Source organism: Primulina eburnea, chromosome 13 (genome assembly GCF_022965805.1).
Source record: "Primulina eburnea isolate SZY01 chromosome 13, ASM2296580v1, whole genome shotgun sequence".
Taxonomy (NCBI): domain Eukaryota; kingdom Viridiplantae; phylum Streptophyta; class Magnoliopsida; order Lamiales; family Gesneriaceae; genus Primulina; species Primulina eburnea.
This window is the reverse complement of record NC_133113.1, coordinates 9,859,771-9,872,291: the sequence shown is the minus strand read 5'-3', so window position 1 is coordinate 9,872,291 and position 12,521 is coordinate 9,859,771. Positions and strand designations below refer to the sequence as shown.

General features: G+C 42.6%; 1 non-coding gene across 1 annotated transcript; it reads right to left on the bottom strand.

Moving 5' to 3' along the window:
* Positions 1 to 4,678: 4,678 nt before the first annotated feature.
* LOC140810990 (small nucleolar RNA R71) lies at positions 4,679 to 4,784 on the bottom strand. The gene has a single exon (XR_012113385.1). It is a non-coding gene; the product is annotated as a small nucleolar RNA R71 (small nucleolar RNA).
* Positions 4,785 to 12,521: the final 7,737 nt, after the last annotated feature.

Here is a 12,521-nt window from a genome sequence, read left to right as displayed (position 1 = left end):
CCCCTGTCCACAGTCAACGTCCCGGGCCTCCACTCTGATCTGCATCACATGAAATAACTGAAATGAGAATAAATCTCAGCAAGTGGAACTCTACATAGCAATGATACATAGTATACTCTGTAAAACATGACTTTGAAATCATAAATACCATCAACTCTGAAACATGAATACTGTAGTAATAACTGTAGCAATAACATATCAATACGATGGTATTTCTCTTTACTCTGGTTGGATTGATATCAATAGTATCTCTGACTGTGGTGCTCGTATCCCAAATCGATATAAACCGATAACTCTGAGGGATATAAGCCTATGGGCGTTGATCAACTAATTGCATGCAATTCTCTGACTATGTTTCTATCAATCCAATAAAAAATTTGAACTCTCAATAAAATTTAAACCATGACTTTGTAAACTCTTTCTTTTCTTTGTATTCTCTTTTTAATAAATGAGACATACAATACCTCCAATAGATATACAATCGAATCAATACATAACTATGAATCAAATGAAGGGAATAACACTTTGAAATCATTAAAACACCATACATATATCATCATGTGAGCAAAAGGATGAAATTCCACTTACAACCCACAATAACACCTTGAATCAAACTCTTGTATACCACCTACAACAATAATACATAAACAACACCAATATCAACTCTATATCCAAAAATACAAGTCAAATAATCCATTAAACCATCAAAAACATCAACCTATAGCATCACATCTCCAAAACCATGATAGAACTCAACCAAAAACTTACCTTAGCTTCCTAGCACCACGGATAACCTCAATCTCAAGTCGAAAATCGAACTAGATCCACGAATCGAAGATAGGAAGCAAATGAAATGGAAGAAAACCCTATTCCTTAGAGAGAAAATCGAGAATGGAGGAAAGGAAAGAGATAAGATATGGCCAACAACTCCCAAAAAGTAACTTAAAATCTCGCCCATACCTAGACCGCGGGTGCGCTGCTACAAGCACCGCGGGTGCGCCTAGCTCACGGCACAACACAATAATTTTGGAACACCAACACCGCGGGTGCGGTGCTGCAACCACCGCAGGTGCGGTCATCACCGCGGGTGCGGTCCTTGCACTACCACGGGTGCGGTCCTGCTACGGTCTCCCAACTCCAAAATCATGAATAGTACACCACGGGGGCACTCCTCTAAGAGCGCGGGTGCACTATGGTCACGACAATGAACAACATCCAAGCAACTAAAATCGATCCGAAACTCTGAAACGAACCACCAATAACAACTAATACCTCATAACAATAATAACCAATAATACTATGGCCCAAAACACAACTCTAAACATCTAATCACATAACCCAAATAACATACGAAACTTAAATCGTACCGTACACCGGGCTCGGCTATTACAATCTCCCCTCCTTAGAGGAATTTCGTCCGCGAAATTGACGTCACTGCACGAACAACTCAGGATACTTCTCTCTCATCTCATCCTCTGGTTCCCACGTAGCCTCTTCGATCAAATGGTTAGGACGAAGGACTTTAACAATGCCGATCTCTTTGTTTCTCAAAACTCTAACTCTGCGATCCAGAATCTGAATCGGAATCTCTTGATAAGTCAAATTCGGCGTCAAGTCCAATGGCTCGTGGTGAACAACATGGGAAGGATTCGCAATATACTTCCTGAGCATCGAAACATGAAACACATTGTGAACTCTGTCAAGATCTGGCGGTAGGGCTAATCTGTAGGCTCGATCACCAACTCTGTCCAAGATCTCAAATGGACCAATGAATCTCGGACTCAGCTTACCCTTCTTGCCAAACCTCATCACACCCTTGAGAGGTGCTATCTTCAGAAACACATGATCGCCAACCTCGAACTGCAACGGCCTACGACGAACATCTGCATAGCTCTTCTGTCTCGACTGCGCTGTCTTCATTCTCTCTCGGATCACCGCAACAACATCCGCAGTCTGCTGGACCAACTCTGGTCCCAACATCTTCCTCTCACAAACCTCATCCCAATACAAGGGTGATCTGCACTTCCTGCCATAAAGTGCCTCATACGGTGCCATGCCAATCGTCGCCTGGTAACTGTTATTGTACGTGAACTCAACCAAAGGCAACTTAGAATCCCAGCTACCTGGATAATCGATAGTACAAGCTCTGAGCATATCCTCTAGAATCTGAATGACTCTCTCTGACTGACCGTCGCTCTGAGGGTGATAAGCTGTACTGAATGCTAACCGCGAACCCATAGCTCTGTGCAAACTCTTCCAAAACTCTGAAGTAAACCTGGGGTCACGATCAGACACAATCGACACAGGCACACCATGAATTCTAACAATCTCTGCAATGTAATCCTCGGCATACTGGTTCATGGAGTACGTCGTCTTGACTGGAAGAAAGTGCGCTGACTTGGTCAATCGATCAACAATAATCCAAATAGAATTGAAACCTCTCTGCACTCTGGGAAGACCAGTCACTAAATCCATCGTAATATGCTCCCACTTCCACTGAGGAATCGACAATGATAGCAATGTCCCAGCAGGTCTCTGATGCTCAATCTTCACCTGCTGACAAGTAAGGCACTGAGAAATGAACAAAGCAACATCTTTCTTCATACCTGGTGATAGGGGTGTTTTTACGTGTTTATTGCATTAGTTTAAATTGTGTTTACATTGCGCATGCATGCATTTCATTTACTTTTTGTTCATTTTATAGTAATTAATTGCTTTTGATTATGTCTCACTTGTGTGTGATGGATCTGCAGGAAAAATGATCGGAGAACGAAAATCAGAGCGAAAGGTGGAAAGCTCAAGAATATTGGACAGAACAAGCGGCGCCCGAGCGGTACATTTCTACCGCCCGGGCGCGAGAAGTTGAAGTGCCGAGACAGAACATGTGGCGCTCGGGCGGTACTTTTCTACCGCCCGAGCGCGAATGCCGCACAAGTCCAGCAACTCACAGAGAGTGTGGCGCTCGAGCGGTACTTTTCTACCGCCCGAGCGCCGCCTATTTTTGGAAGATTATTGTGCGCGATTTCTTACCTTAATTTTGGGAGGGTGGCTGATATGGTAAGGCGATTGGTCGACTTTTGAGGAGGATTCAGACATATTTTGGAGAGCCAAGGAGTTTTAGAAGAGCTTTTTGCACTTGGATTGAAGATTCGACTGTTTCCATGCATCGTTCTTCGCAGAATTCGTCACGTCTCGTATTTCTAGTTTATTTTCCGTCATTTAAATATTTTTTTGCTGATTTTCATCATGAATTCTAGTAGCTAACTTTCATATTTGTTGGGATTAAAGGGGATCCTACCCCAAACTTTTAGTTGATTAATTTATATTTTGAGTTGTGCTTTATTCTTGATTGTACTACGATTTTTATTGTGTCGTTTGAGCGTAGCTAACTTTTACAACAATTTTATATCACGAGTGAGTTCGAGAGAATAACTAGTGATATGATCGAGTAGTATAATCTGCGGATCTACAATTTGCATAGACATATGAAATTGGATACGTGCCGATAGTCATAGTCCTTAGGGTCGAAAACTAGGGGATTTCATCAATCGAAATGCGGTTCATTCTTGATAAATAATTAAAGACATTTAATTACTTCATTGAGTGAATTAGTTTGGCATAGCTCGAGAGAGTGTGTTCAATTGAATAGGAAATCTTGTCGGAAGCGTAGAACACAATCGAACGAATTGATTAATTAATACGGGGTAGGTGAACCAGAATTCCCAACAAATTCTTTTATCATTTGAAATTTAATCCATTGATTTAGCATTCATATTTCATCATTTAATCTTTGAGCTTGTTTATTTAAATTTTCTTGAATTTTATTAGTCATAAAACAAACAATCAAATTTCGTCGCTAAAGTTTTAATAACTAAAATAATACTTGTTAAATACAGTCTCCAGTGGAACGATACTCGTATTCATATACACTATATTATTACTTGACATCGTGCACTTGCGATTACATTTTGAGCATACAAAATCATATTTTCTTGGGGAATTCATAGTGCAAGTTTTGCTCGATCAAGTTTTTGGCGCCGTTGCCGGGGACTGTTAATCTACAATTATATTTTTAGTTATTTTCTTTAGTGTATTTTATCTTTATTGAATTAACACTCCATATTTTATTTTAGATATCTCTTCCGGTGCATGCCAAAGTCACTTGACTTGGAGCTTGAGCGTGACCCTGAAATTGAAAGGACTTTCCGCAGGCGAAGACAACAGCAAAGACTTAAGGAACTGATGGAGAGGCACGAACAAGAGCAGGAAGCGGAGCGCCAAAACGAGAGACGAATTGAGATGCCACGCCGCGTACCTATGTTAGAGTATGCCCAGCCTTCTTTGGACGGTGCACGCCCCAGCATTGTGAGGCCGATTGTGCGAGCAAACCAATTCGAAATCAAACCAGCCATTATCCAGATGATTCAGAACACCGTCCAATTTGGAGGAACTGCTGTGGACGATCCAAACACACACATCGCGGATTTTCTTGAGATTTGCGATACTTTTAAATTTAATGGAGTTTCTGATGATGCTGTTAGACTGCGTTTATTTCCCTTCTCTTTGCGTGATAAAGCTAAAGCTTGGTTGAATTGTTTACCTGTAGGTTCAATCACTACATGGGAGGACATGGCGAAGGCGTTTCTTATCAAATACTTTCCTCCATCAAAAACCATGAAGTTGCGAGCAGACATTACAACATTTGCTCAATTCGATCAAGAATCTTTATATGAGGCATGGGAACGCTTCAAGGACCTACTACGAAGATGCCCACATCACGAGTTACCACTTGGGTTAGTTGTTCAAACTTTTTATTACGGTTTGCTTACTCCTAACCGTACTATGATAGATGCTGTTGCGTGTGGGAACCTGTTGAGGAAGACTGCGGAAGAAGGATATGAGTTGTTGGAGGAGATGGCTGCTAGCAGTTATCATCCCCAATCTGACAGAAACAACCAGCGGAGAAGTGCAGGAGTTCACCAGGTAACTGAGTTTTCTGCTATTACTGCGCAACTTGATGCTTTAAACAGGAAACTTGATAGCTTGAATGTGGGTGGCACGGCGATGCGCCTTCAAGAGATATTCTGTGAGAAGTGTGGAGGGGAACACTATGTGAAAGACTGTCAAGATGGAAATCCCTTCTATGTGCAAGATGAGGCACCGGTGAATCAAGTGGGAGTCCAAAACCGCCCAAGGAATGACCCTTACTCGAACACATATAATCCTGGGTGGAGGCAACATCCCAACTTCTCATGGGGCGGTCAAAACAGTCATAATAGGCCGCAAGGAGGACAACAATATGGGAAACAACCGATGTACAGATCCGATCCTCCTAGAGAAGAAAAGTCCAACTTGGAACAAATGATGTCTAAGTTTATCTCATCCACTGAAACTAGACTTCAAAATCAGGATGCGTCGATTAAGGGACTTGAGAATCAAATTGGACAATTGGCCAAGATGATAGCAAATCGAGAGCCGGGCACCTTGCCAAGCAACACCGAAACTAATCCAAAAGAGCAAGTGAAGGCCATTGAGTTGAAGAGTGGAAAGATTTTGGAGTCAAGGGAAAAAGAGAAAACTCAAACAGTGGATGAGCAAACCGCGACATCTAAAGGTAAGTCTTATAACTCCACACTAGCACCCACTGCACAACCAAAAATCGTTATACCTCCTCCTTTCCTTGCAGCACTTAAAAAATCAAAACTAGATGCACAATTCGGTAAGTTTCTTGAGGTATTTAAAAAATTGCATATTAATATTCCCTTTGCCGATGCTCTAATGCAAATGCCTAGCTATGCTAAATTTTTGAAGGATATCCTAGCAAATAAGAGGAAGTTGGAGGATCATATGACAGTCAACTTAACTGAAAATTACTCCGCTTTGGTGCAAAACAAAATCCCACCGAAGCTAAAAGACCCAGGGAGTTTCTCTATTCCTTGCATGATTGGTGATATTGTTTTTCATAAAGCATTATGTGATCTTGGTGCAAGTATTAACCTGATGCCATTTTCTGTGTTTAGGAAACTTGGGTTGGGCGAGCCTAAGCCGACGAGGATGTCTTTGCAACTGGCTGACAGATCTGTCAAGTACCCCCGCGGAGTGATTGAGGATGTGCTAGTGAAAGTGGACAAATTCATTTTTCCTGCCGATTTCGTGGTGCTCGACATGGAGGAGGATACCGAGATGCCTCTGATTTTGGGTAGACCGTTCCTTGCGACTGGCAAGGCACTGATTGATGTGCAAGAAGGGAAGTTGCGATTGAGAGTGGGCGACGAAGAGATTACTTTTGATGTGTTTAATGCACTTAAACACACACTGCATTCTGATAGTTGTTTTAGAATTGATGCGTTTGACTCTCTTGCGTCTGACTATGTGCAGGATGCTCTTAGGGACCTTTTGGAGGCCACTATCGATACTGAATTGGGAGAAGAGGAATTGGATGAGGAAAGAGCCGAAATTGTGGCACACTTTAATGCCAACCAACCATGGAGAAGGCCAATGAGGATGCGACTAGAGGATCTAGGAGAAAGAAGAGATTTGACCCCTCAAAGGTCAAGCATCGAGGATCCCCCAACACTTGAGCTGAAGCCGTTGCCTCCACAACTCAAGTACGTGTATTTAGGTGAGAATAACACTTTACCTGTCATTATTTCTGCTGCTTTGACAGATGTGATGGAGGACAAACTGTTGGAAGTATTGAAAGCACACAAGGGTGCATTTGCGTGGAAGGTGGCAGATATCAAAGGGATCAATCCATCAGTCTGCATGCACAAGATCTTGATGGAAGAGAAGTACTCGCCTCTTGTGCAAGATTGAATCCTAAGATGCAAGAGGTAGTGAAAGCTGAAACGATTAAGCTTCTCGATGCAGGTATTATCTATCCTATATCTGATAGTGCATGGGTAAGTCCTGTTCAATGTGTGCCAAAGAAATGTGGGATTACTGTTATCACAAATGAAAATAATGAATTAATACCCACTAGGACTGTTACGGGATGGCGTGTGTGCATTGATTATAGAAAATTGAATGATGCCACCCGTAAAGACCACTTTCCCCTTCCCTTTATTGATCAGATGCTTGAGAGGTTAGCGGGTCATGAGTTTTATTGCTTCTTGGATGGGTATTCGGGGTACAACCAAATTATGATTGCGCCGGAGGACCAAGAGAAAACCACTTTCACTTGTCCTTACGGCACTTTTGCTTTTCGCCGCATGCCGTTTGGTCTATGTAATGCCCCTGCCACATTTCAACGTTGCATGACCGCTATATTCCATGATATGATAGAAACTTTTCTTGAAATTTTTATGGATGATTTCTCGATATTTGGCTCTTCTTTTGATGATTGTTTGCAGAATCTGACGGTAGAGTTGAGGAGATGTGAGGAGACAAACTTGGTGCTTAATTGGGAAAAATGCCACTTCATGGTACAAGAGAGAATTGTCCTAGGGCACAAGGTTTCGGGGGACGGAATCGAGGTGGACAAGGCGAAAGTTGAAGTGATTAAGAACTTACCACCTCCGGCGTCCATAAAGGGAGTTAGAAGTTTTCTAGGCCACGCCGGTTTTTACCGGCGTTTTATCAAAGATTTTTCTAAAGTTGCCAAACCTCTATCTTCTTTACTCATGAAAGATGTACCTTTTGACTTTAATTCTGATTGTTTGCAGGCATACGAGAAGTTGAAGGAGCGCTTGGTGACGGCTCCTGTCTTGGTAGCACCGGACTGGGATCTACCCTTCGAAATCATGTGCGATGCTAGTGATACTGCGGTAGGTGCTGTCCTCGGACAAAGACAGACCAAAGTATTTCACACCATATACTATGCAAGTAGGACTCTAGATGAAGCACAATTGAATTATGCCACCACCGAAAAAGAGTTGCTTGCAGTAGTGTTTGCACTTGACAAGTTTCATTCTTATCTTGTTTTGTCGAAAGTAATTGTGTTTACTGATCACTCTGCCCTTAAATATTTACTTGCAAAGAAAGATGCAAAGCCACGCTTACTTCGGTGGATTTTATTATTGCAAGAATTTGATTTGGAGATAAAAGATAAGAAGGGTGTTGAGAATGTGGTTGCAGATCATTTGTCTAGATTAGAATTTATCAGTAATGAGTGTGTGACTGATGCGATTAATGATTGGTTCCCAGATGAACAGTTGTTTGAGTTGAAAAATTGTCCATGGTATGCAAATTTTGCAAATTTTCTTGTTACAGGCTCACCCCCCCCCCCCCCCAAATTTAACATTTCACCAAAGAAAGAAATTCTTTTCGGACGTGAAGTATTATTTTTGGGAGGAACCTTTCTTGTTCAAAATTTGTGCAGATGCCATGATAAGACGGTGTGTTGCGGAAGAAGAGTTTGATCAAATTCTCAACCATTGCCATGACCGTGAGGTAGGTGGTCACTTCGGACCAACAAGGACGGCATCCAAGGTACTTGAATGTGGCTTTTATTGGCCAACTCTTTTCAAAGATGCACGTTCTTATGTGCTACACTGTGATAAATGCCAGCGGTCAGGTAACATCTCTAACCGTCACGAAATGCCGTTAAATAATATCATTGAGTGTGAGGTTTTTAATGTGTGGGAATAGACTTTATGGGACCATTTCCTAGTTCGTTCACGAAAAAATACATTTTGGTGGCGGTGGATTATGTGTCTAAGTGGGTAGAGGCAGAAGCATACGCAACCAATGATGCTCAAGTGGTTCTAAAATTTTTGAAGAAAAACATTTTTAACCGCTTTGGAACACCACGAGCAATCATTAGTGATGGTGGCACTCATTTTTGCAACGAACTCTTTGGAAAACTTTTAAGCAAATATGGTGTCACACATAAGATCTCTACCCCTTATCACCCCCAGACGAGTGGTCAAGTGGAAGTGTCGAACCGAGAGATAAAGAGAATTCTGGAGAAAGTAGTAGGCGTCAGTAGGAAAGACTGGTCGGTGAGGTTGGATGATGCTCTATGGGCATATAGGACTGCTTTTAAAACACCTATAGGCACTACACCGTATAGGTTGTTATTTGGTAAAGCATGTCATTTACCTGTCGAGTTGGAGCATCGGGCATATTGAGCAACAAAAGCGCTGAACTTTAATTTTACTGATGCAGGTGAACAGCGTTTGCTTCAATTGGACCAATTGGAGGAGTTCCGGAATCAGGCATATGATCTTGCATTGTCATACAAAGAGAAAACAAAGAAGGCTCATGACAAGAGGATCATCGAGAGAGAATTCAAAGAAGGCGAAAGTGTCCTACTCTACAACTCCCGGTTGCGACTGTTTCTCGGAAAATTGAAGTCACGATGGTCTGGTCCATTCGTGATCGCAAAAGTTTACCCATCGGGAGCTGTAGAATTGAAAGATGGGAAGGATGGGACATTTACGGTCAATGCCCAGCGACTGAAGCACTACATGGGTGGCACAGTTGAGCCGCAACTTGGAATCACCCGGTTCCAAGACACTATGAACTGAGACAGACCGACATTCTAGCTCTCGACGATAAATTGAGAACTTACTTCTTTTCCCTTCTCTTGCATTTAATTTAATTTTCCTTTTTCTTTCGTGCCAGCTTATTTTCCAGTTGTGTTAATTTCTTTTTTTTTAAAAAAAAAAGAAGTGAAATGTGAATTTTTCCCGAGAACTCGGCGCCCGGGCGGTAAATTTTTACCGCTCGGGCGTGAAGCAGAGGCACAATTTCCAGAGAGCTTGGCGCTCGGGCGGTAATATTCTACCGCCCGAGCGCGAACATTTGCCTTTAAAATTTTTTCCCGAGGCCCCGGCGCTCGAGCGGTAACTTTCTACCGCTCGAGCGCGATGCCTTTTTAAACGCGAATCCCCTTCCCCTCTCCCTCATTCTGCACAAAATTTCCCAAATTTTTCTCTCAAACCCTAACCCCCCTACACTCTCCTCTCATCTTCTTGCAGGGAATCACTCCAACTATCAAGATTCAAGCATCGTGGGCAAGCGCCTCCTGTGGGATTCAAGCGTCATCTTCTCCGATTCCCCCACAATCTCTCTCATCCACTCCTATGGCTCCAAAGAAGAAACAAAGAGGTACTTCCGCTTCTTCGACTTTTGATAGGCATCGCTTTGTTAGTGAGGAAGCTCGGGCTAGGTATGAGCATGCTAAGATAAATAGAAATCCGATAGTGGAGAGGGGATTCCGAAAACAACTTGAAGATAGGCACGTAGGAACTCGGATAGAATTGGAACGGAGTGGATGGGAAACTTTTTCCAATCATCCTAAGGCGGCGGTAGTTTCGGTGGTGCGTGAATTTTACGCAAATGCTATGGAGGGGAGAAATGGGACGGTGTTTGTTCGGGGTGTTCATGTACCGTGTGACTCGGCAACTATCAATGCACTTTTGGAAACGGCGGAGGTCGACAATTCTCATTTTGAGGCTTTCGCCGCTGACCCGAACTATGACTTGATCATCACAGCGCTATGCCATCCGGGTGCGGGTGCTATGTGGAAACCATTGGGCGGACCGCCGAGCTGCTTCGACGAGAAATTCTTAACCGCTGACGTTGCCATGTGGTACTTATTTGTGGCCCGACGGATGATGCCGGTCTCGCATAAGAGCGAGGTCCAAAAGGAACGAGCGGTTCTCCTTTTTGCGTTAACTCACGGCTACGACGTTAATGTGGGCACACTGATCAACTCTCAAATCATGTTGTGTGCTCGCAACAGTCACGTCGGTCTGTTCTTCCCGACGATTATATCCGAGTTGTGTGCCCGTGCGGGAGTTCTATTCCGGGACGACGAGGAATGGATTCAACCCATGAAGCCGATCTGTATCGACTACTGGAAAAGGAAGAATGCCAAACGCCAAATCGACCTCCCCTCTCCCGAGGAAGATGTAGGTGGTTCTAGCACCGCCGCTGCACGTCCCCGTCCACCACCACCCCGCCGGAGAACTCAAACCGATATGATGGCTGAGAATCTCGCCTTCCAAACGTATCAGGGTCAATTCAACTCATATGTCACCGACCATCTATCACACATTGACTCCATGATGCGCTCGCTACTTGTGCAAGGAGGCACTGAACCAAGGACCGTGCCGCCGTCTCCGCTACCTCCTCCCCCATTCCAGTTCCAGTATGATTATTACCAGCACGGGGGTGCCGCCGGAACATGACGAGGATGAGCCTTGATCAGGGGAGTTTACTGTTTCCCCTTTCTTTTTATTTTGCATATTCTCTTTTGCATTTGCATTCATGGTTCTTTTTGTTCTTAGTTTTTGTTTCGTTTTGTGCAATGAGGGCATTGCACAACTCTAGTATGAGGGGGGTAGATTGTTTTGTTAGGTTGTTTTGCGTGTTTAGTTAATTGGTTTTTAAGTCATTGCATTTATGTTGTTTAAAGTCGTTTATGGTGAGAAGACATGTTTATGAGCAAATGATGATGGTGAATTGATAGTTTACAAAAATATTGATTGGGTCAAGTCGTGAATGATACTCGTGATTGTTAAAGCATGAATTATGGTACAAATTTTGAACTTGTTGAGCACATATGTGTGGGGGCTAGAAGTTTGTAGGAATAATGGTGAAATTTGAAAGTTTTATGTGGTTAACTTGAAAGGCACCATTTATGAGTTGATTTAGCATGCAAACCCGTGGAAGGAAGTCGCTATGTGGGACCTTGAATGAGAAAATTTGATTTGCCTTGAACTTTACATTTACCTCCGTTCCAATGCACTCATTAAATGATCACACTCCCAACCGGCTGTAATCCAAAGTTATATTATATTCTTAGTCTAGGGAGTACATGTGTGAAAATTTTGCATTCAAAAAAAAACAAAAAAGGAAAAAAGTACAAAAGAAGGAGATGTAAGGTGAGGGGGAGCCGAAATAAAAGGAATGAAATTCTATTCCTAGGCTAAAAGTTGGAGATGTAAGGAGACGAGGAAAGTCAGACGAAAAGTCTTGACGAATGCACAATGAAAATGATCGGTGTACTCCCAACTTTTAGTCACTTGAGCTTATTTTCCTTCTTTTCGACACCCTTATCTGTACTTAAAAGCTGGATAAAGTTCAATTTGTGGCTAGTGATGAATGGACACGGGGATGCATGCTAGTGAGACTTGTATTGAAGTGTTAATTGAGTGACTCGCATGATTTGATAATTGATCTATTTAAAATACGAATGACTAGACCCATCATGACACACACACACGTTCAAATTAGTGTCGAAATTTATGTATAGATGAGAATGAGTATTCGGTTGCGATTTGACTTGATTGGTAGTGGAAAAGTAAACTGAGGCATGAACATAAACATTGTTAACTCACCATTGACATTTACTCGTGTTAGTTATTTCTTGTTTGAGTCATTTTGTGGTTGTTGAGTTTGTTTAATATCTCGTGCTTTAACCTATTTTACTCGAGGGCGAGCAAAAGGTTAGTTTTCTACCGCCCGAGCGCCGCCTATTTTTGGAAGATTATTGTGCGCGATTTCTTACCTTAATTTTGGGAGGGTGGTTGATATGGTAAGGCGATTGGTCGACTTTTGAGGAGGATTCA